At 42.7% G+C, this 21410-nt stretch overlaps 1 protein-coding gene across 1 annotated transcript in view; it reads right to left on the bottom strand.

Annotated features, from left to right (window-relative positions):
- LOC144504419 (protein kinase C epsilon type) overlaps positions 1-21410 on the bottom strand; it is a 571367-nt gene that overhangs the window by 50566 nt on the left and 499391 nt on the right. The gene's annotated exons all lie outside the window — the stretch shown is intronic.

Here is a 21410-nt window from a genome sequence, read left to right as displayed (position 1 = left end):
ACATAGAAACACACATAGAAAATAGAAGCAGGAATAGGCCATTCAGCCCTTTGAGTCTGCTCCACCGTCCATTAGGATCATGGCTGACCATGAAATTCACTATCCTGATCCCGTCTTCCTTCCATTTCTCTTAATCCCTTTAGCCCCCTCTGATCCTTGCAACAGTACTTGATTGGTTAAGCCAGTGGGAGGTACTAGAGAAATCTAAGAATGCTTCAGAAAGATAGAGGTGTGTACAAAACCCTGCGAGTCCTGAGATGCTTTAAAGTTCTGTAAGTAGACTGTTTGGATTTAGAATTTGAGTCATCTCCACTTTGCTCTGAAGTAAATAATATATGCAGCAAACTGGTGAACACATAATGCCAGGTATCTCAGCCAGAGAAACATGTCTGCAATAATCTCCTCTCCAGAACCTGTTTGATAAAACCTCCCTTTCTCAAAACCTATTTGGTATACTGCTAAATGTTTGAAAATGTTTACAAATCATGCTTTTGGTACACAAACTGATGTTACTTAAAATACCAGGTGTAGCCCAAGCACCAGAAATGGAACATATGATAAACACTGTACTGTGCCTTGAATATCAACAATTGCAATCAACTATATAATACTACTAAAAAGATAAAACCAACTGATAAGAGACTAAAGAAATGGTGAGGGACAGTATGATACCAGAATAGTCTAGATGGATCAAATTTGATGGTTGACTGCACAAAAAATGTCAACATCTCCTCAATGGTCTAGTCAGGTTTTGTATTTCAATTCCATGTTCAACTCTTACTTCATCAATCTATTTGAAGGCAGGGTGGAAATCCTTTTGCAACGGGACTCCCTAGAGTGTACTTTTTCTACTTTTTGTCTTTTTTTCCCACACAGAATAGGGAAGTAGCAACATGTTACAAACAATAACAAGCGCAGATCTCCCGAAAGATTTTCACTCGTCTGGTGGTAGCACAGCAGACAGACATGACCGGAGTATGAAAGGGCAATGCATTTTCCATGGATAGATTTTCCATGACCTGGCCCATATCACAGCAACTCTGCTTCCGCGAGTTCAGTTTACTTCTTTGGGTGATTTCTGCATCTTTACCGGGCCATCCAAATAGAATGCAGCAGGAAAACAATCATGCAGCCGCAAGCTCACTGGGCCTAAAATATTTTCTTTAAATCAATCAATACCAACTATATAAATAAACCTGTTTCCAGATTTACGGATTATATACCTGAACACCTATTGCTCTTCAAATTCGGTGACGGCACGGTGGCACAGTGGTTTAGTACTGATGCCTCACAGTGTCAGGGACCCGGGTTCGATTCCTGCTTGGGTTACTATCTGTGTGGAGTTTGCACATTCTCCCCATGTCTGCATGGGTTTCCTCCGGGTGCTCCGGTTTCCTCCCACAGCCCAATGATGAGCAGGGTAGGTGCATTGGCCATGCTCAATTCTCCCTCACAGTACCTGAATAGGCACTGGAGTGTTGCGACTAGGGGATCTTCACAGTAACTTCATTGCAGTGTGAATGTAAGCCTACTTTTGACTAATAAATAAACTTTACTTTACAATACTTTTACTTTACTTTACTTTAAATTCTCAGCTGTGACTATTTAGAATGCATCATAAAATATAAAAGTTTCTACTTTGTAATTTTGCTTTGTACAATGATTGATTTTTCATACGGGGCTAGATAGATTTATCTCCCTGCAAGAATCCTGGCAATTTGCTAGATTGTTGAGTGGGACTTTTGCCCGCCTGATAACTGATCCACTGAGCTGGGCTCATCCTCGTGATTCATTTACTTTAAGCTTCCCTGTGGGCTCCCAGCAGGGTTTCCTCTGGATTAAAGTAAAGTAAAAGTACAGTTTATTTATTAGTCAGTAAGTAAGGCTTACACTAACACTGCAATGAAGCTACTGTGAAATTCCCCTATTCGCCACACTCCGGCACCAGTTCGGGTCAATGTACCTCATTAGCACATCTTTCAGACTGTGGGAGGAAACCGGAGCACCCGGAAGAAACCCACACAGACACGGGGAGAACGTGCAAACTCCACACAGACAGTGACCCAAGCCGGGAATCGAACCCAGGTCCCTGGTGCTGAGAGGCAGCAGTGCTAACCACTGTGCCACCGTGCCACCCATTAGGAGTATGCCAGGGAAATGAGGCAGAAAAGCACTCCCAGGACTGTGTGAAAGGGACTGGCTATCACCCAGTCCGAAACAGAGAGCGGCACAATTGGCCATGAGCTATGGTGTCAAACAGGTGATAGCGACATCAGTCACCCGATTTATCTTTCACCTGACACATTCAGCTCCACTGACTTTGTCATAGAATGCTCAGTAAACCCGATTCTCCGCGGATCGTCATTTCCAATATCACGCACCCCCCTTCCCCATCCTCTACCCATATGTGACCTATCCAAGCTGAATCTGCCAAGGTGGAGGATGGAGTGCATCAACTGCACTCTGTGGCACATAACCTCGGTTGGCACTAGTCACGTGATTTCTGCTGTAGAGGTATCTTCATAGTACTTAGCATCACTCGAGCAATAATGATAAGAAAATATGATATACAACAGCATTCCATTCATGTCATCTAATTTTGCACAAATATGGATGTATCTTTTGGGGGAGGGGCTGATATTATTTCCAGCAGTAAATTCTTCTACCTTTGAAATGGGCAGGAAACCAGTGATGTCGGTCCCACTCCTGCACCAGTTAAATGTTGATCAGGAGGAAGAAATTCCTGCTTGTATCAAGCTGAAAAGAACTCATTGAATACATTCATCTACCTTCTTTGAGTTGGATTCAAGAGTTATCCTCGTCTCTGATGCTGAACACGAACTGTTTTCAGTTTGTTTCAAATTCCTACAAATGTTCCCGACTGGAGGCAAGAAGGGACTTGAAATGAATAGAGTTGCAGAAGCCAATTTAACAGTTTGAAATTCTCTCCATTTAATAACAACCTGGGTTCTCGCATCAGAATTCAGATCCTTGAAGGATGTGAAAGAGGTTGAAACTTAGTATCAACTAAAAATATTTAACATATAAAATTATTACTTGTTGAATTGATCATGGTAGCAAGCTGAGGGTTCGACAACCCAATGACTTGATTTTGCTTGAATGAACATCCAGCAGAGGCTTAAATCAACACCAACTCTCTGCCTCTCTCAAAAGTTAAAAATATGCACCGGTTCTTCTTTAAGACACTCTTTTGGGAAAGCTTTTATTCACCCTTAATATTTATTTAGAATCATAGAATCCCTACAGTGCAGAAGGAGGCCATTTGGCCTAACGAGCCTGCACCGACAACAATCCCACCCAGGCCCTTTCCCCATAACCCCACATATTTACCCTGCTTCTTCTCCTGACACTAAGAGGCAAATTAGCTTGGCCAATCCACCTACCCCACATATCATTGGAGTGGGGGAGGAAACTGGAGCACCCAGAGGAAACCCACGCAAACACAGGGAGAACAGAGCACCCAGAGAAAACTCCACACAGACAGTGACCCGAGGCCGGAATTGAACCCGGGTTCTTGACGCTGTGAGGCAGCAGTGAGAATCACTGTGCCGCTCATTTCTCTCTGCCTATTTTTGTCTGTTTCTGTGAAGCACCTTGGGATATTAGTTCTACATATTTGTGCTATATTCATGCAAATTGTTATTTTTACATTTACCTCAAGAAATGTTCTGATGCTCATGCTTTGCTCCATTTCTATTTGATTTCACTTGTACTGATGATAGGATATAGGCCATGCTTGACCTGAAAACCTAACTTCACATTGTTTCCAGTTTTCTATATAATTAGTGATCTCATTGAGAAGAGGGTATGTTTCCTTCATAGATAATGTTGCGCACCCCACTGATGTTATATGCAAGAATGTCCCAACTTGAAACACTGGTTCGTAGTCATGTATATTTGTTTGGATTAATGTGAGGAGCCGCATACAACCCAGTGAGAAAATAGTCCAGTCTTTATGTAAACAATTAATAAAGAGTATTTGTTAAGGTAAAAGGAAATAAGAAAAATGCATGAAAGGAAAGACTATAATACACTGTGACATTTAGTATATGAATGATTAAATACGCACCATTGCTCTGAGATTTCCCCTCACTCCCAAACTATACCCACATTCCCTGAACTCAATGAGACACCCCTTTTGCCAAACAACATCAAATTTTGGAACCCTGTCAGTCAAATCCAGCTCAAAGTTACCACACAAAACAACTTAGATGATTAGATCTGGGAAACCATCTCTTATTGGTTCAGTGAAGGTATGAAACCAAGTCTTGTAGATGAGAATATCTGCAATCTGCTGTGGCTCTAAATGTTAGATTGAACTGGCCTCTCTGAAAATCATGGTCTGTCTAGCAATTAGATGGAAACTAGCCTCTTGGGCTGTCGGATGTGCTGGTCTCCTTTCCTCTTTGGTGCTGGCAATTATACCATTTAGCCTTTTTGATATTTCATTCTGTAAATTTGGCGACCTACATCTCTCAAATTCATTGGGTCTAGAATTTAGCATGTATATACCTCCATTGATCTCTCAGTCATTTGGGAAGGTAAGCTGTTTCTACTAATAGGGCAATTGACGCCTGATTCTGTCTAAATGCCTAATAATCTTGTTACTGGGCAAATTGCATCTCATTATGCCTTTAGAATGCTGGCCACTGCTGTCGCTAGGCAGATTTCTACCTGTTGCTAGGAAAATCATATCCTTTCATGCCTTTTTAAATTCTTGTTACAGCTGTTGCAAGGCAGATCCCTGACAATAAACATTTCCATCTTCAAGCAGCATTCTTGCTCCTGTAGTCAATATAAACTTAGGCTTTCCTCTGCCATCAACTGATCCCACAAAGAAATTGCAGGACCTTCTAAAATGAAGAATTGCTTTGGGAGCCTCTTGTTTCAGTGAGCCTGTTTTTCGAAATCAACAAACAAAATGTGCAATTTACATTTAGAGCCACTTCTGGCTGAACTTTGACCAGACTTGATGGAAGCTGACCAATTATTTTATTCTCACTGTGCCCCTGACATTAAGACACATATTCTGCAGCACAGGACATGGCTAGGGTTAAAAAGATTAGGGAAGGAAACAGGATTCATCAAGAAGTGGCGATTAACTAATGGGGTTTAAAAGTCTCAATATCGTAAGCAAAATGTAAACAGAGGGTGATATGGAATTCCATAACTTAGGGATCCCCACATGCCATGAGTTGGACTACGTGACTAAGTTGGATTTAGTGGGATAACTAAATAGCAAGAAAGCAGGATAAAGGGGCAGCACATTGAACAAGAGATACAGTACTTTAACAGGAATCTATATTGAAACCAAATGGCTTTGATATACGGTTAAAAGATTAGTCGTGTCGGGTTAATTTGACTCAAGAATGGTGCCTGGGCCAGTGAAGCTGTTATTTTTTAAACAACTGCCAGACAAGGTTAGTGCCCTGAATATGCTGTGGGAGAAATGTTAAAAAGCTAAACTTCGGGTTGAGATGGACCTTGAGGTTCTTGTGGTGTAGTTGCTATTGGAAATAAACACAAGTGGCAACAAGCTAAAAATATCATCATGTCAAAGCCATCGGTCACATCATTGCATCTATCAACCCACCTACTGTTTCTTTTTCTGATTTGTAGCTTTCAAGTTTAAACTGGTTGCAATAAGTAATCTTAAAGGACATCATCCTCATGAAAACGCTGTCAGAAAACCTTTCCCATTTGTCTCTGGATATATGATATGTGATTATGGTTTTGCAATGCTAACATTTGCTCCAACAGTTTTTGGCCAGCTCCTCAGGGAAAAAGTTTGCCAAGTATTTTTTTTTCCCAATAAAGGTAATGTTCTTTTGCTTAGTTTTGTTGTTGGTGCGGTTGATGCCCTACGATTGCACTCTGTATCAGAGATGCTCATTACATCAGAGAACTACCTCGCTGAACCAAAGATGACCTCCTCAAAATGGTTTCCCCATCTCTCTCCCACTAGCCAATGTAGGGGCCATTCCACCATATGTTACTAGAGTACGTCTTTTTTCTAAATGCTGCAGGGTCTCTGTAGCACTTTTGCCTCCAACACCATTTAGAGCGAGACGTGGCACAAAAGAGAAGAGCTCCAAAATAATGGACTAGATTTTCTCAGAGACATGGAAACTCCATGGAGTATCCAAAATGGCACTGGGAACCTACATCGGGAAGTCCCACCCCATTCCCAACAGATCTTATTTTCACCGGTACAGGAAAGTGGGAGGGATATAACTCATACATACTGGAATCCCCAAACCCCACACACCCCTGATATTCTCTCTTCCACCTTCTTCCATCGGGAAAAAGATACAAAAGCCTGAGGTCACGTACCAACTGATTCAAGAACAGCTTCTTCCCTGCTGCCATCAGACTTTTGAATGGACCTACCTTATTGATCTTTCTCTACACCCGAGCTATGACTATAACACTACATTCTGCACTCTCTCGTTTCCTTCTCTATGAAAGGTATGCTTCATCTGTAAAGTGCATAAGGAACAATACTTTTCACTGTATATTCATGCATGTGACAATAAATCAATTCAAATCAAAAACTCAGCAGCCCATCTGAGCTCAGCGCTGCGTTCAAACAGACCCCATTTATCTGGAGTATTATCCTGCCGTTTGAAAGTTATTTCTTTTTAGAGTAGATGTTATTGTTTGTAATGAGTGAATAATGTGTGGAACTGTCAAGCTATTTAAATCTCCTGCCCTTTAAATTTTGAAAAGAACAGCCTGCCTGTATCTGTGCCTGCAGTTTTAATAGTTGTTTGTTGACATACTGCAATTGCTATCATTATGGCATTATTACTGCTTGGTTGCTTCCACACCTATCATTACCCATAGAGACGGGCTGTCGGTTCATAGTTTACAGCTCCAAGAGACGATTGAAGAATTATCTGTCTTTGATGGGGGTGATAAGTACAAATATAAGGGATTAAGTACTTGCGGCATTTTAAAATACTGAATAGACTTCCTATGAATAAGAGTGATCATTTAATAGTGAAGTTTGAATTAAGTATTTAGAACTTTATCTTATTTTATCTCAGCATGGCTCCTGAGGTCTGCCCATAGTCGTTACTGGATATCCTGCAGGGTGGTGTGTGGATTGGCATGGGTTGGCATAGGTTGATATTAAATTGGGGTCATGAGGGTGAGTCAGAGGTCATATGTTGGCACAAGTTGGAACTAAGTTGCCATAGAGTCTAAAAGGGGTAATGAGATGGATTGTGGGTTGGGGCATGGGTTAGCACAGAGGGTGTGTGGGGCCATTGGGGGCAATGGTTGGCATGGATGCACATGGGGGGTGAGTGGAGTGGTGAGGGGGAGTGAGACTGTGGACATGAGGACCTAATATTTAAAAACACAACTGTGACAAAGATCTAGAGAACTGAGGTGCGGGGGGGGGTCTTTTAAACAGCCTGCCTCAGCACTTGGCAGCCCCTGTGGCAGGCTCTGTCTGAGGCAGTGGGCCCAACTCCAGAAGGCAGCTGTAACCCATCCCTTGAAAGGTTTAGTTCCAACTTGTGCCAGCACAACATGACCTCTGACTCACCCTCATGACTCCCATGCCAATTTAATGTCAACCTATGCCAACCCATGCCACTTCACACACCATCCTGCAGCTCATCCAGTAACGAGCATGGATAGACCTCAGGAGACATGCTGAGACAAAATAAGATAAAATTCTAAATACTTAATTCAAACGTCACTATTAAATAATCACTGTTATTCATAAAATTCCATTCAATACATTTAAAATCCCTCAAGTGCTTAATCCCTTATATTTGTATTTATAAACCCCACTCCCATCAAAGACAGATAATCCTTTAAGAAGACCATTTGGGGAATTCTCCCAACTCTGTGCACCCACCTCAGGAACGAAGCTAAAGTATCAGAGAATGGTGGGGCGTATGTTTACTGAGCTTCTGGTCATAGCTATGTGTCTCGGGTGACAGGCTGAGTGTACAGCCTTCACAAAGCAAGTAAACTGGAGGGAAATTAAAGCTGAATGCTAGCAATGGAACTGGTGGAGAAAGTTTACAGCCAGATCAGCCACAGTATAATTTTGGGAGAATACATGTGAAGAGCTAGAAGGCCAAGACTGCCAATAAATAAATAATATTAATTGAACTCAGAGCAAATGGAAGTAATTTTTAGCAAACACCATCCATGTGAAGAACTGATAAGAATGATTCCCCTCAATCCAGTCACGGCTCTGTGGGAATTGTAGTGTTGATTCTCTTCTCCTTTCTTCCATGCAATGTGGCTCCAAGTTGGGAGTGTGTGATTGTGAAATTATGACTGGAATATTACTCTATGCAAAAATACTAAGCTCCAGGAGTTTCAGCCACTCCTTCACGATTCTAATAAAAGAATATTGTTAAAATAATATTTTAAAAGGTAAGAAAAATGCTCAAAAAATGTATTATAATTATTGGTAATTTATTTATTTTTCTTGAAGTATCTTACTCTGAGCTTCAGCTGGGGGAGGGGGGTCATAAATGAAGTATTATATGTAATTTACTACAATCTTAATTTTCTGGTTGACAAACTGTTGTCCTTTTTGTATTTCTACTTTACAGGGGGAAACAGAGTGGCTATGCTGCAAAAAAGTCAATAATTAGTAACAAAGCGTACTGCAATGTCAGCGAGGCCCCTGTTTCTTTATGTTGTAATTAAAAGAATGGCGGTGCTGTATTGGGGTGTTTTAGTTAGTTCTATGTCGCCTTTATCTTGCAGAGCAGTATTTCTTTGCAGGGATTGTAACGCGCTGGGGATCAGGGCTCTCCGATGTCGAGGGGCACAGACCTTAGGGCACCTGATGCTCCATGAAATAGCAAAGCAGTTTTACATGAAAATGGTTATACATTTCTCTTCCCCCCTCCCTTTGCTCCACAAAAAGAGTCAATTCACAGATAAGTGCCATGGGAACCATTTGAAAAGAAGCCAAAACAGAAGTACAATGCAGCAAAGCAGTCAGGCTGGCCAGCGCCATATTTCCTTTGTGGAACTGTGCCACCGTATGAATGGGTACCAACTGGGAAAAAAAAATCTCTGATTCAATCATAGAGTAATATAGCATAGGAGGCCATTTGACCCATTGTGCCTCTGCCAGCTCTGTGAAATAGCTATCCAATTAGTCCCACTTCCCTGCTCTTTCCCCATACCTTTGTCATTTTTCCAGTTGCCTTTTGAAAGCTATTATTGAATCTGCTTTGTAATCCAGATCACAGCAACTTACAGCGCAATCTTACCCCCCCCCCAACCACCTCATGTCACCTCTGGGTTCTTTCGCAATTACCTTAAATCTGTGTCCTCTGGCAACTGACCTCTTTGCCAGTAGAGATAAGGAGAAATTATCAAAACCCTTCATGATTTTGAACACCTCTATGAAATCTTTCCTTAATCATCTCCACTCAGGTAAACAATCCTGCTCCCCCCGCTCTCTCTATGCAATTAAAGTGTTTCACCTGTTTCCATTCTGGGAAATTCCCTCTGGATCCCCTCAAAAGCCTTGACATCCTTTCTAAGGTGTAGTGCCATGATGCCCTAGCGGAAGCTCAATCGGAGTTTTATAAAGTTTTGGTCAAACTTATTCGCTTTTGTACTGTACACCTCAATGTGGGCGGCACGGCGGCACAGTGGTTAGCACTGCTGTCTCACAGCGTCAGGGATCCGGGTTTGATTCCTGGCTTGGGTCACTGTCTGTGCGGAGTTTGCACATTCTCCCCGTGTGTGCGTGGGTTTCCTCCGGGTGCTCCGGTTTCCTCCCACTGTCTGAAAGACGTGCCGGTTAGGTGCATTGACTCGAACAGGTGCCGGAGTGTGGCGACTAGGGGAATTTCACAATAACTTCATTGCAGTGTTAATGTAAGCCTTACTAGTGACTAATAAATAAACTTTAAAAAATTTATCAAGTCATAGATATCATAAGCTTTTTTAAACAAACTTTTCAACTTGCCCTGTTACCTTGAAAGATCTGAGTATGTATACCCCTAGGTTTCTCTGTTCCTGTATTCCCTTTAAAATTGTAGCATTTAGTTTATATTATCTTTTCTTAATTTTTCCTAAAAGTGATCACTTCACACTTCCCTTTGTTGAATTGCTACTGTGATGTGTCTACCTATTTCATTCATCTATATCCTCCTCAGAATTTACTATCTTCTTGAGTGTTGTGTCAGCAGCAAACTCGTGCCCCTTACATGCCCAAGTCCAGGTCATTAATATATTTTCAAAGGAGAACTGGTCTTAACAGCGACCTCTAGGTGAGACCACTTTCCTCTGGTCTGAAAAACAGTTGTTCACCAGTGATCTCTACTCCCTTAGTCAATTTAATATCCATGAAGCAGTTTTAATCCCATGAGTTTATGTTAACAAGCCTATTAAATGGTATCTTATGAACTGCCTTTTGAAAGTTCATATAGAATCATAGAATCTTTACAGTGCAGGAGGAGGATATTTGGCCAATCAAGTCTGCACTGACTCTATGACAGTGTCCTACCCAGGCCCTCTCCCCCACCCTATCCCTGTAACCCCGCGCCATTTACCATGGCTAATCTATCTAATCTAGACATCTCTGGACACTAAGGGACAATTTATCATGGCCAATCCACCTAACCCGCACATCTTTGGACTGTGGGAGGAAACTGGAGCACCCGGAAGAAACCCACGCAGACATGGGGAGAATGTGCAAACTCCGCACAGTCACCAAAGACAGGAATTGAACCCAGGTCCTTGGCACTGTGAGGCAACAGTGCTAACCACTGTGCACCCCACTACCCTTATCAACCCTCTCCATTATTACACTGATACTGGACTCTCAATGTTTCTTCGGAAGGAACTGTTCAAGTGCAGACAATAAAAATATAACAAAACTTACTCCAACTTATAAATCAAAGAAAGAGTTCAATAAATAAACTTCATTACTCAAACTTGGGACCGCGCCCTGGGCCACTCCAAGCTTCTCACAATTCCCAACTGGTTCTTATTTATAGTGAGTCAGCTGGTCAGCTGACCATCACATCATTCTGTAATTGGTTCCATGGCTTACTGGGTCAGCTGACTCTTACAGCTTATTACCATTGGTCACATGACATCTAATACAATGTTGTCACCAGTTCCATTCCAACATCAATGCAGCTCCATAACATAACCTTCACACAGGGTCTTAACCCCAATCCACTAATTACAGCCTCCATTTTGAGAGTATAACACTTCCAACGCCACAGCAACTAACCTGTGGGACACCGACAATTTAGTGCCAATAGTTTGCAAACTTGAAGCAGTAATTATTTGACTTCACTAGGAACCAGGTTAAATTATTAAACAGAAAAGTCTTTCATCTCATTTGTCTGGGCTGAATTCAAGTTCAGGTGCAGTTGAACCCCATGAAGTGTTGCCCAATTGCCTTCCAATTGTAAATATGGCATCGTTTATTCTTTACAGCAGCGTAATGAGTTCAAATAAACAAGCTACATCTGATCTTACTTTCTGTCGGAGGCAGGTTGCTAACAAGCCAGAAATGTTGCAGCAAATGCTTCACTTTAAACTAATCAGCTAACTGTTTAGTCCTGTTCACCATTCACCCTTAAACATCCTCTGATCACCATAAACCATTTAATAAATACAACAAACAAAGTTACTCCATTAAAGAGAACCAAACAGGATGGAGATTTAGTTAATTTATTTTCATGTGTATTCTCGTGTAATGAATGTGGTTCTCTCTAGTTCAATGTTATATGAATTCTTTAAACTTTGGCCCGGTAGGTTCTCAAACATATGTTGGCACGAAACTCAATTGCTTAGTCCTTTTGTTTTAACCACTCAGATGAATTAAGTGGCATATGTATCTGCGCCCTCCACAAGTGCCCAAAGAGCTCGAAAGGGCAAGATCATGACATGACAGATGTTAATGGGCTATATCCTATATCATTAGTCTATATCCTCCTCATAATTTATGATTTTCCTGAGTGTTGTGACATTGGCAAACTTATGTCCCCGACATAGCCAGGTCCAGGTCATTAATTATATTAAAAGGAGAACATACAGAAGATGTCATGCAGATCTACAAAAAATGACCAATCAATATGCAGGACTGCCTTCCTTATTTACTCCTGAAACAAAAAGTGATAGCAAGAAAAATGGGCCCATTTCGAGGGGCCAATTAACAAACTTTCCACAGAGTTGCTTTTCACTTAGTTATGCTCAGGCCAAGTTGGGTAGAAACACTGGGTGAGTTGTTGATGGAATTTGAAGATATCTGCTGACCATTTGCGGAAAGACTGAGAGAAAGACAAAGGCTTTGGTAATGAGGGCAGTAGCTGCGGTGCCTCTTGCTCTGCAGGAAAGGCAGAGGAGAGGGGAATCTCTGTGAGGAGGGAGGAGGAGGACTCTCCTTCAAGGGACCTACCCTGGGAGGGTCTTGTGGGAGCATCTCACAACACCTTGTGTTGAGCTGGTTGTGCCTCACGAGCTTTCACTTCACTACAGCAGTAGTAACAGCGATGTGTTATCTGCTTCACAAAGATCTGCAGATCAAACCAGGGTGAGGATTGCTCTCCCAGTGCCAGTGAAGATCACTGTTGTCCTTCTTTGCAATCAGTTCCTTCCAAGTGATGTCTTACTGTCCACATATGTATCTGGGGCTGAAAGAGGCACTCCATAGAACAAGACAGGAACTTCACCACTCTCCCTGAGGAGGGAAGATCAGGGTGAGAGAGCGTGTATCTTTAGCGGATTATAGATGTCCTGATATTTAGATCCCCTCATCAGTGGTGAGTACTGCTACGATCACAAAGGCAACAAATAAATGTGGAGTTGGTATGCAATGATGACAGGAAATTCTGACTGGTGAACGCTTCTATCCTTGAAGCATCCATGATGCTTTCATCCTGTGGCAATCAGCAATTTCCAAAATCTTTGGGTCTCCAAAACAGGCAACAACTTGGCTACCCAGAAACAAGGGATATTTTCTCTACTCATGGCTCTTGAACCACTCCTGCCATCCCATCATGTGAGGTCAAGCACCTTCAAAGAATCTTGGATCCACACACGTTTCATTGTGGAGCATACCGTCAGTGAACTGAAGCAGAAGTTTCACTGCCCAATTCATTTGTGGATATCGCTACACTAAGACCGTGTCCGTATTTATGTGTTGCATCCTGTGTTCTCTACAACTTCGCTGCTATCATGGCCAAGCCACTGCCTCTTGGAGGCCATCTCAGGAAGGGGTGGGAGTGGAGGAAGAGGAGGAGGTGGCAGAAGAAGAGTGAGACCACATGCATTATTTGCAATTCAATGGGGCAAACATAACTGCAGTGTGTTTTCATTTTAGTTGAATGGAACTTTCCCAGTCCCAACACAGATACAGTATGTCCTCTCACAGTACGTCCATATCAGATACTCCATGACAAAGTCCCTTAGTCAAAATCACTCAATAAATGCCAACAGTAAAAATCTTCACTCAACAACTTGATCCAACAGTACGCTAACAATATATTTAAAAAAAACTAAACCTCTTGTGCACTCCCTTCGTGCCTAGCTTGCAGGTGACCTTGCCTGGCCTCCAGTGCCATCCCTGTGGCTATTTCCAACAGGAGTGGAGAAATGGTGGCGAATGAATTTGTTCCCTTTATTTCTGTCTGTCCTAATCACAGAGAACATAAGTGTTCACGTTACAGTATGCAGGTGGGTATTTTACTGGACTAGCAACCCAGAGGTTGTGCACTTAAATCCTCTTTAACAAGTTGTGAAATTGAATCCAAATCCTATTGTAACAAGTTGTGAAACTGAATCCAATCAATCTAGTCATTTATGGGAAAACACCAGAAATGATCATGGATTGTCCTTCAGGTCTCTGACCCAGTCTGGCCTGCAAGTCACTTCAATCACAGAGTACATAGATAATGTGAATAACCAAGGTCTTTTCCCCAGGGTAGGGGAGTCCAAAACTAGAGGGCATAGGTTTAAGATGAGAGGGGAAAGATTTTAAAAGGTCCTGAGGGGCAACTTTTTCATTCCGAGGATGGTGCGTATATGGAATGAGCTGCCAGAGGAGGTGGTAGAGGTGGGTTCAATTACAACATTTAAAAGACATTTGGACAGATACATGGATGGGAAAGGTTTAGAGGGATATGGGCCAAACTCAGGCAAATGGGACGAGTTCAGTTTAGGAAACCTGGCCGGCATGGATGAGTTGGACCGCAGGGCCTGTTTCCAGGCTGTATTTCTCTATGGCTCTCTACAAGATAAAATATTGATGGCTTTTGGCAATGAAAATGCCAATAAATTTGGTCTTTCCAGTGCCATCCACATCCTAAGAACAAATGAAATCAATTACGTAGAACATTTCCTTTTGTAACTGTGTACTGAACGTAATGCAAAGACTGATAAAACTTGTAAAATGTGATGTTTGAAGTGCAGATAATCCCAGGACTCCAGCATGTATCCTTCTCATGAGAAACTTGCAGAAAATATTCCAGTCCTGGCACTGAAGCAATGGGACTTCAGTGTACTGTCTGTTGAAATGTTATTTCAGATATTTTATGAATAATGCATATTTTTTTAAAAACTACAAGGGCCGACTGCTGGAAATTGAATAGAACCCTTCAGGGTGTAAGACTCAGACTGAATGTGTACAGTATATGTTACATGTACCAAAAGTGTATTGAAGTACCTCAGAGGGCAGCATGGTCTATGTCGAACATTGGAATATCATTGCTCTTTCTTTTTACTGTATTGAAGCACCTCAGAGTGCAAAATGATCAATATAGAACACTTTAATATCATTACACTCTCTCAGAAGGCCATTTTGAAATGCTTTCATTTGAAGTTCTTTCAGTTATTTTATGAACGAAGTATATTTCTGGCAAACAAAAACACCTAGTCGAGCAGGAAAAGTGGGCCTGGAGGCAGTCAGCAGCACCTAGAAGAGCTACCTAATCCAATCCAATCCAATCCAATCCATTCCAATCCAATCCAATCCAGTCCAGTCCAATGAAAAACCGATCCGATCCGATCCCCGTCCAGTCCAGTCCAGTACAGTCCAATCCAATCCGATCCAGTCCAATCCAATCCAGTCCAGTCCAGTCCAGTCCAATCCAATTCAATCCAATCCAATCTGCGGCTCCAGAACAGAAGAGCCGCATTCTGAGCGGAATCAAGCGTGATATCACCAGAAAACAGATAAGTGATTCGTTTCTGAATATTTTGCTTGTTTATCTTCAAAGCCCACGCTCCCTATTCATTCGTTGTAAGATTGTATTAGTTGTAATAAGATTTATCAGTAGTAAAGGTTATTGGGAATAACAGTGTTTATTAACTATAAATTAATTTAAAATATATTAATTAACACATGATCAAAATGACAGGGCAGATGATGTGTTACGACTACAGAATATGAGTGTTCTTGATGATCCAGGGCAAACAAGTCTTCAGTGTCTGTGGCTGGAGGAGCTTTGGATTTGAGTCATTGAGCCATGCGGTACACACTGCGATGTCCCAAAGAGGGGCAAGTTAACTGGACACTTTGTACCAGGAGATGTCACACCGCTTAAAGTAGAGGTGTTCTTATTTGTATTCCGAAAGCTAGTGCTGCCAAATAAACCTGTTGGACTTTAACCTGGTGTTGTGAGACTTCTTACTGTGTTTACCCCAGTCCAACACCAGCATCTCCACATCATGTTCTTATTTGGCCAGTAAGCGGATCTGCTCAGTCTCCAAAAATCTGGAAGTCTCACAACACCAGGTTAAAGTCCAACAGGTTTATTTGGCAGCACTAGTTTTCGGAATACAAATAAGAACACCTCTACTTTAAGCGGTGTGACATCTCCTGGTACAAAGTGTCCAGTTAACTTGCCCCTCTTTGGGACATCGGCTTAAGGACAAGAGGGTATGACTGCAAGTGAGGCAAGGGGAGGTCTCCCGAGTCCGTGGAGCTGGGGGTTCCGTGGGGTATTTGTGTTTCTTTTTGATTATTGTTTTCAGATCTGTCAGGGCGAGAGATTGCTGGCGGGGTGGGATCTGACAAGGGACCCACCTCCAAGACCTTTTTTGGACAATGTGTCAAAATATATGGCAGGAAAAGCTGGCAGCGTGGCTGGCGGGCTAAACACCGCTTTTCCTAGCTGACTTGACACATTGCCAAAAAAAAGAAAATTTCTACCAGTATTTTTTTAAAAGAGTTATGTTATATTCTGATATTATTCATCAGGAGTTGGGAACTAATCGTTATACATATGTACACCCGGGTGCTGCATTTACTGCTGCACTGCAATCAGGTGCTGAGCAACAATGCATCGAGCTTCTATCAGACATTCTGGCTTTGAGTCCATCAGCAGCTGCTGGCTGGCTGGCATCTTAACCTACATCTGGATGTGTAGATCCTTGGCATTCAGCTCAACCCCGAGTTCACCGTCCTCAGCAGCCAAGAGCTCGTCTGCTCCTTTGTCAGCACCACATGTACATTTGCTTGTGTAACACTGCTCCAATTCTTTCTCTTTGTATCATTAAAATGCTGGTCCATGCCTTCATCATTCAAGGCTTAACTCTCCAATCTCTTTTTTTCAGCTAACCTTCCAGTGTCAAACTTCAATAATTTCTGACTTACCCTGCGTCCAAAGACGTTCTCACCTGTGTGAAATTGTCAAATTTGCATCAACTCCCCATCTTCTCCATGGTCACTCTGGCCCACCGCGCTGATTTCAAAGTTCTTCTTATTTCAGATTTCACCCTGATCTTCCCCAGTGTGCAACTCCTGCCTGATTTCTGTACGTACAGTCCCTTAACAAGCCAGAGATGTATATACACTGCATTTATGGACACACAGGCAGTCACGCCAGGAAGATGGCCCCAAAAATACATGCTTCCAGATTTTTGGAGACTCAGCAGGTCCGCTTGCTGGTTGCAGTGGAGGAGAGGCGTTAGCTATTGTATCCCACTCAGGGCCCAAGGGGTCGCGCAGCAGGCGTGTCATGGGAGGCAGTGGCTACAGTTGTGAATGCCAAGGCACTGACACCTCGGTCCGGAGACCAGTACTGGAAGAAGATGAATGACCTTCTTTGGGCAGCAAGGGTGGGTGTGCATCGCATTCTGAAACCTGTACACGTGCTGTGCTTACAATGTCTCTCCTTTCTCCTCGCCTACCCCATGCTTTATGTTCTGCACAACTCTCTTCCCCCCAGTGTGAAGCATTCAGAGATATTTCCTGTGTGTAAGGAGCCATATCACTGCAAATTGTTCATCAAGAGCAAATAAACTATGAATAGAGGTTGCAGAGAAGTAAACTGTGATGCTCAAATAGTTAAACAAGAAATTATGCTGCAGCCTTGAACTGCTGCGGTTATGCTGCAGGCTTGGAGTGTTTCGGGAGGATCATTACGACCAGCTATTATAGCAGCAAAAGCCAATCAGTGGGCAATCAAATAAGAAGCAGAGAGGGCATGGTGATAACAATCATCTAAACAATAAAAAGAAAACTTTATTTGAAAACACAGCATTAGGCAATTAATGTTCGGTGAAATGAAAACCAAACATGCAGAAATTGCACAACAGTTCTGACAATACTTGCACAAAGAAGATGGATTGAGGTTTTGGGTGTGGACAGTTACACAGAAACGAGAAGCAGGAGTAGGCCATTCGGCCCCTCAAGCCTGTTCCGTCGTTCACTCTGATCATGGCTGATCATCGAATTCAATATCCTGATCCTCCCCTCCTCCCATATCCCTTGGTGCCTTTAGCACCAAGAGCTATCTCTAATTTCTTCTTGAAATCAGACAACCTGTTGGCCTCAACTACATTCTGTGGTAGTGAATTCCACACATTCACCACCCTCTGGGTGAAGAAATTTCTCCTCACCTCAGTTCTAAAAGGTTTACCCCTTATCCTCAAACTATGACCTCTAGTTCTGGATTCCCCCACCATTGGGAACATTCTTTCTCAATCTAACCTGTCTAACCCTGTTAGAATTTTATAAGTTTCTATGAGATCCCCTCTCACTCTTCTAAGCTCCAGTGAATATAATCCTAATTGACTTAGTCTCTCCTCACATGACAGACCTGTCATTCCAGGAAACAGCCTGGTAAACCTTCGCTGTACTCCATCTATAGCAAGGACATCCTTCCTCAGATAAGGACACCAAAACTGCACACAATACTCCAGATGTGGCCTCACCAAATACCTTATATAATTGCAGCAAAACATCCCTATCCCTATACTCAAGTCCTCTCACTTTTAAGGCCAACGTACCATTTGCCTTCTTTACTGCCTGCTGCCTCTATGTGCTTACTTTCAGCGACTGGTGCATGAGGATTCCAAGGTTTTGTTGAGTATCTACCTCTCTCAATTTACACCCATTCAAGTAATAATCTGTTTTCCTATTATTGCTACCAAAGTGAATAACCTCACATTTATCCACATTATATTGCATCTGCTATGTACATGCGTGCACACAGCCTGTCCAAATCACACTGAAGCATCTCTGCATCCTCCTCACAGCTCACCTTCCCACCCAACTTCATATCCTCTGCAAATTTGAAGATAATACATTCAGTTTCCTCTTCAATCATTAATATATGTGAACAAGTTGGGGCCCTAGCACAGATCCCTGCGAAACCCTACTAGTCACTGACTGCCAATCAGAAAAAGACCCTTTTATGTCAACTCTTTGCTTCTTATCTGCTAACCAGCTTTCTATCCATCTCAAGACATTAGCTGCAATACCATGTGCTTTAACTTTACATAGCAGTCTGTTATGTGAGTCCTTGTCGAAAGCCTTCTGAAAGTCTAAATAAACCACATCCACTGGTTCTCCTCGGTCAACTCTAGTAGTCACGAGACAGTTCATCTTTTCAATTCTGACTAAAGGTCTATTTTTGATACCAAAGTCTCTGCAGCTACTGATGACCTGTAGTACATTCCGTGTACTTCTGGTTTTATTTTATATTCCTTAAATCTCAATGAATATTCTTCTCTCATGTTCTGGATGGAATGTAATGAAGGTGATGGGCATCTCACCCACTGGCTGGAGAGTCTCCAGAGCTCCATGTCACTTCTTATCAGGAGGACCCATCACACTGAGTGTCAATGAGGCACTTGATTGGGCAGTGCCAAGCATTCACAGGAATCAAGGGCCCCAGAGACGGAAGTCTCGTTGACCGAGATGCACCAGCCAATCGGTCAGATAAAAGCCAGTAGTTATGCATTGCTCGACAGCGCCACAGGAGGAGTGGTGGTAGCTGCCAGGAATGCATGCACCGAAGGCCCAGGATCGCTGAGGGGTCCAGGGTTGCTCAGGGATCCAGGCCACAGATAGTGATGGTGGTTGTGGGATTGGAGGGTGGGGGTCAGCAGCAACAGCAGGGGGATGGTTCTCAGTGGGACCCTGGGCCCACTTCCTGATGCCACGTCCCTTGGTCAGGCAGCGACTGCCTTTAGACACCCTCTGGAAGCCTGCAAGCATCCCTGACAGGGGTTTGCTCTTCGGGCTTCCCCGAGGGTGAGTCCCCAGCCTGCTGCTTGGTAAATGCCAGTGATGACAGGCTGAGGCCTTTAAGTGGACATAAGTTGCCCATTTATGGGCCTCAGCTGGTGAGAGGGTGGGAAAGACTGTCGATGAGCCTTCCTGTCCTGGATCTAAGTGGATCAGAAACAGAAAGGCGGCAGGGTTTCCTATTACCACTCTCCCGCCCAATTCCACCAAACTCACCACAGGGAGAGTGTTAAATTCCACCCTCTAGACACGATTGTTAAAAAGGACAGCAAGCGTACCTGTGAGAGAATATATTTAATAGATGACACAAGCTGAAATTGAGGTGAGAATGTTATTCAAACCACAATGCATTCTTACCATGAGCAGTCGCGACTCTCGGGAAAGTTCACATTTTCTGCAAAATGCTCTTCATACAAAAAAACACATACCACATGGTTATTCTGCTCAGATGCCTAATGGACAATCTATGCCATAGTTGCATGAAATAAAGTATCAAAATTTAGCAGCGAATTGAGGCATTTCCTGTCCTTTCACATCAAACGAGGGTTATTTTCCATTACACATCAGTGAACTCGACCTGGGTTCGGCCTCACAAAAACACAGAACCAGCAGCTGCCTTAAATTGTACAGAACGACTTAATTAATTCCATACCCAGTTTTATTTTATATTTTTTTTAAAACTGCAGACCTCCCGTGTTGCCACTCACAGGCCTTTGGAAGAGTGTGATGGGACGGTGTGACAGGAAGTTTATGTGACGCTGAAAGGAAGTGCACAGAACAGGCAAGACTTTAAACCTTTACTGGGGAGCCGCCCAAGAGTCTGTACTGATGGTAAAAATGCATTGTGGCTTGAATAATGTTCTCACCTCAAACACTTCTCCCAGTGCTTAAGGTTCTAACCAACTCTTGGTGTATTGTATTGTCACCTATCTTTAGTTCTGTGACCACTCACCTTGCACGAATGGTTCACATGTACAATGTCCTCATCTAAGAGGTACTTCTCTTCCCTGGAGTCCTGATCCTCTGTAATGTCAGCATTGTTTGATTAAATAGGATAACTTACTAAACCATTTCAGAGGGTAGTTAGTCAATCATATTGAAGTTGATCTGGAGTCACACATTGGGCCAGACCTGGCATGGCCAGCAGATTTCCTCTCTTGAAGGACATTAGTGAATAGGATGGATTTTTACAACTCTCCGGTTGCTACATGGACACCATTGCTGATACTAACATTTTAGTCCAGCTCTATTTAATTAACTGAATTTAAATTCCCCAACCATGAGTAAGAACTCAAAGCTCCAGGTTAGTCCAGGTCTCTGCATTACTAGTCTGGTAACATAAGTACTATACTACTGGTCCAGTTAATGTGCATCAGGCAGCTATACAAATTAGAGGCATTTGATAGATTTTCATATAAAAGGCTCAATGTTGAGATCACTGTTTCTCATTTCCACAAATCACCTGGATTCTGAAACAAAGAGCTGAATTTTAGGCTTCACCACTGGCGGGTTTGAAGGCAGGGGGCACTCCTAAAATTAGGCCAAAAAATGCCCCACTTAGGGGCTATATGCCAAGGGTGACAGGAGTTTCCCTCTGTCAGAGTGGCATTTTAATGTCGGGGTAGCATTTGCCGATTGTGGTTCCCTGGAGGCTGCTAATTAACCGGCCTCCTCCAGGAAGATCACAACCAACATCCCATCATGACCACTTCAGGGTTCCTGACCTGGAATTGAGACCAATGGGGGGATCGTGACTCACCCAGCAAAATTCAGCTCATGATCTCATTGAGGATAATTAAATGAATTAAAGGGAGACCCCAATCACCATAAGTCAACAGAGTAGAACAAGCAGAGACTGAATCAAACAACACAAAGGTAAATTTAGGAATGATGTCAGAAC

This window comes from Mustelus asterias, chromosome 15 (assembly GCF_964213995.1).
Source record: "Mustelus asterias chromosome 15, sMusAst1.hap1.1, whole genome shotgun sequence".
Taxonomy (NCBI): Eukaryota; Metazoa; Chordata; class Chondrichthyes; order Carcharhiniformes; family Triakidae; genus Mustelus; species Mustelus asterias.
The sequence above is the reverse complement of the archived record's forward strand: the minus strand, read 5'-3'. Positions and strand labels throughout refer to the sequence as shown.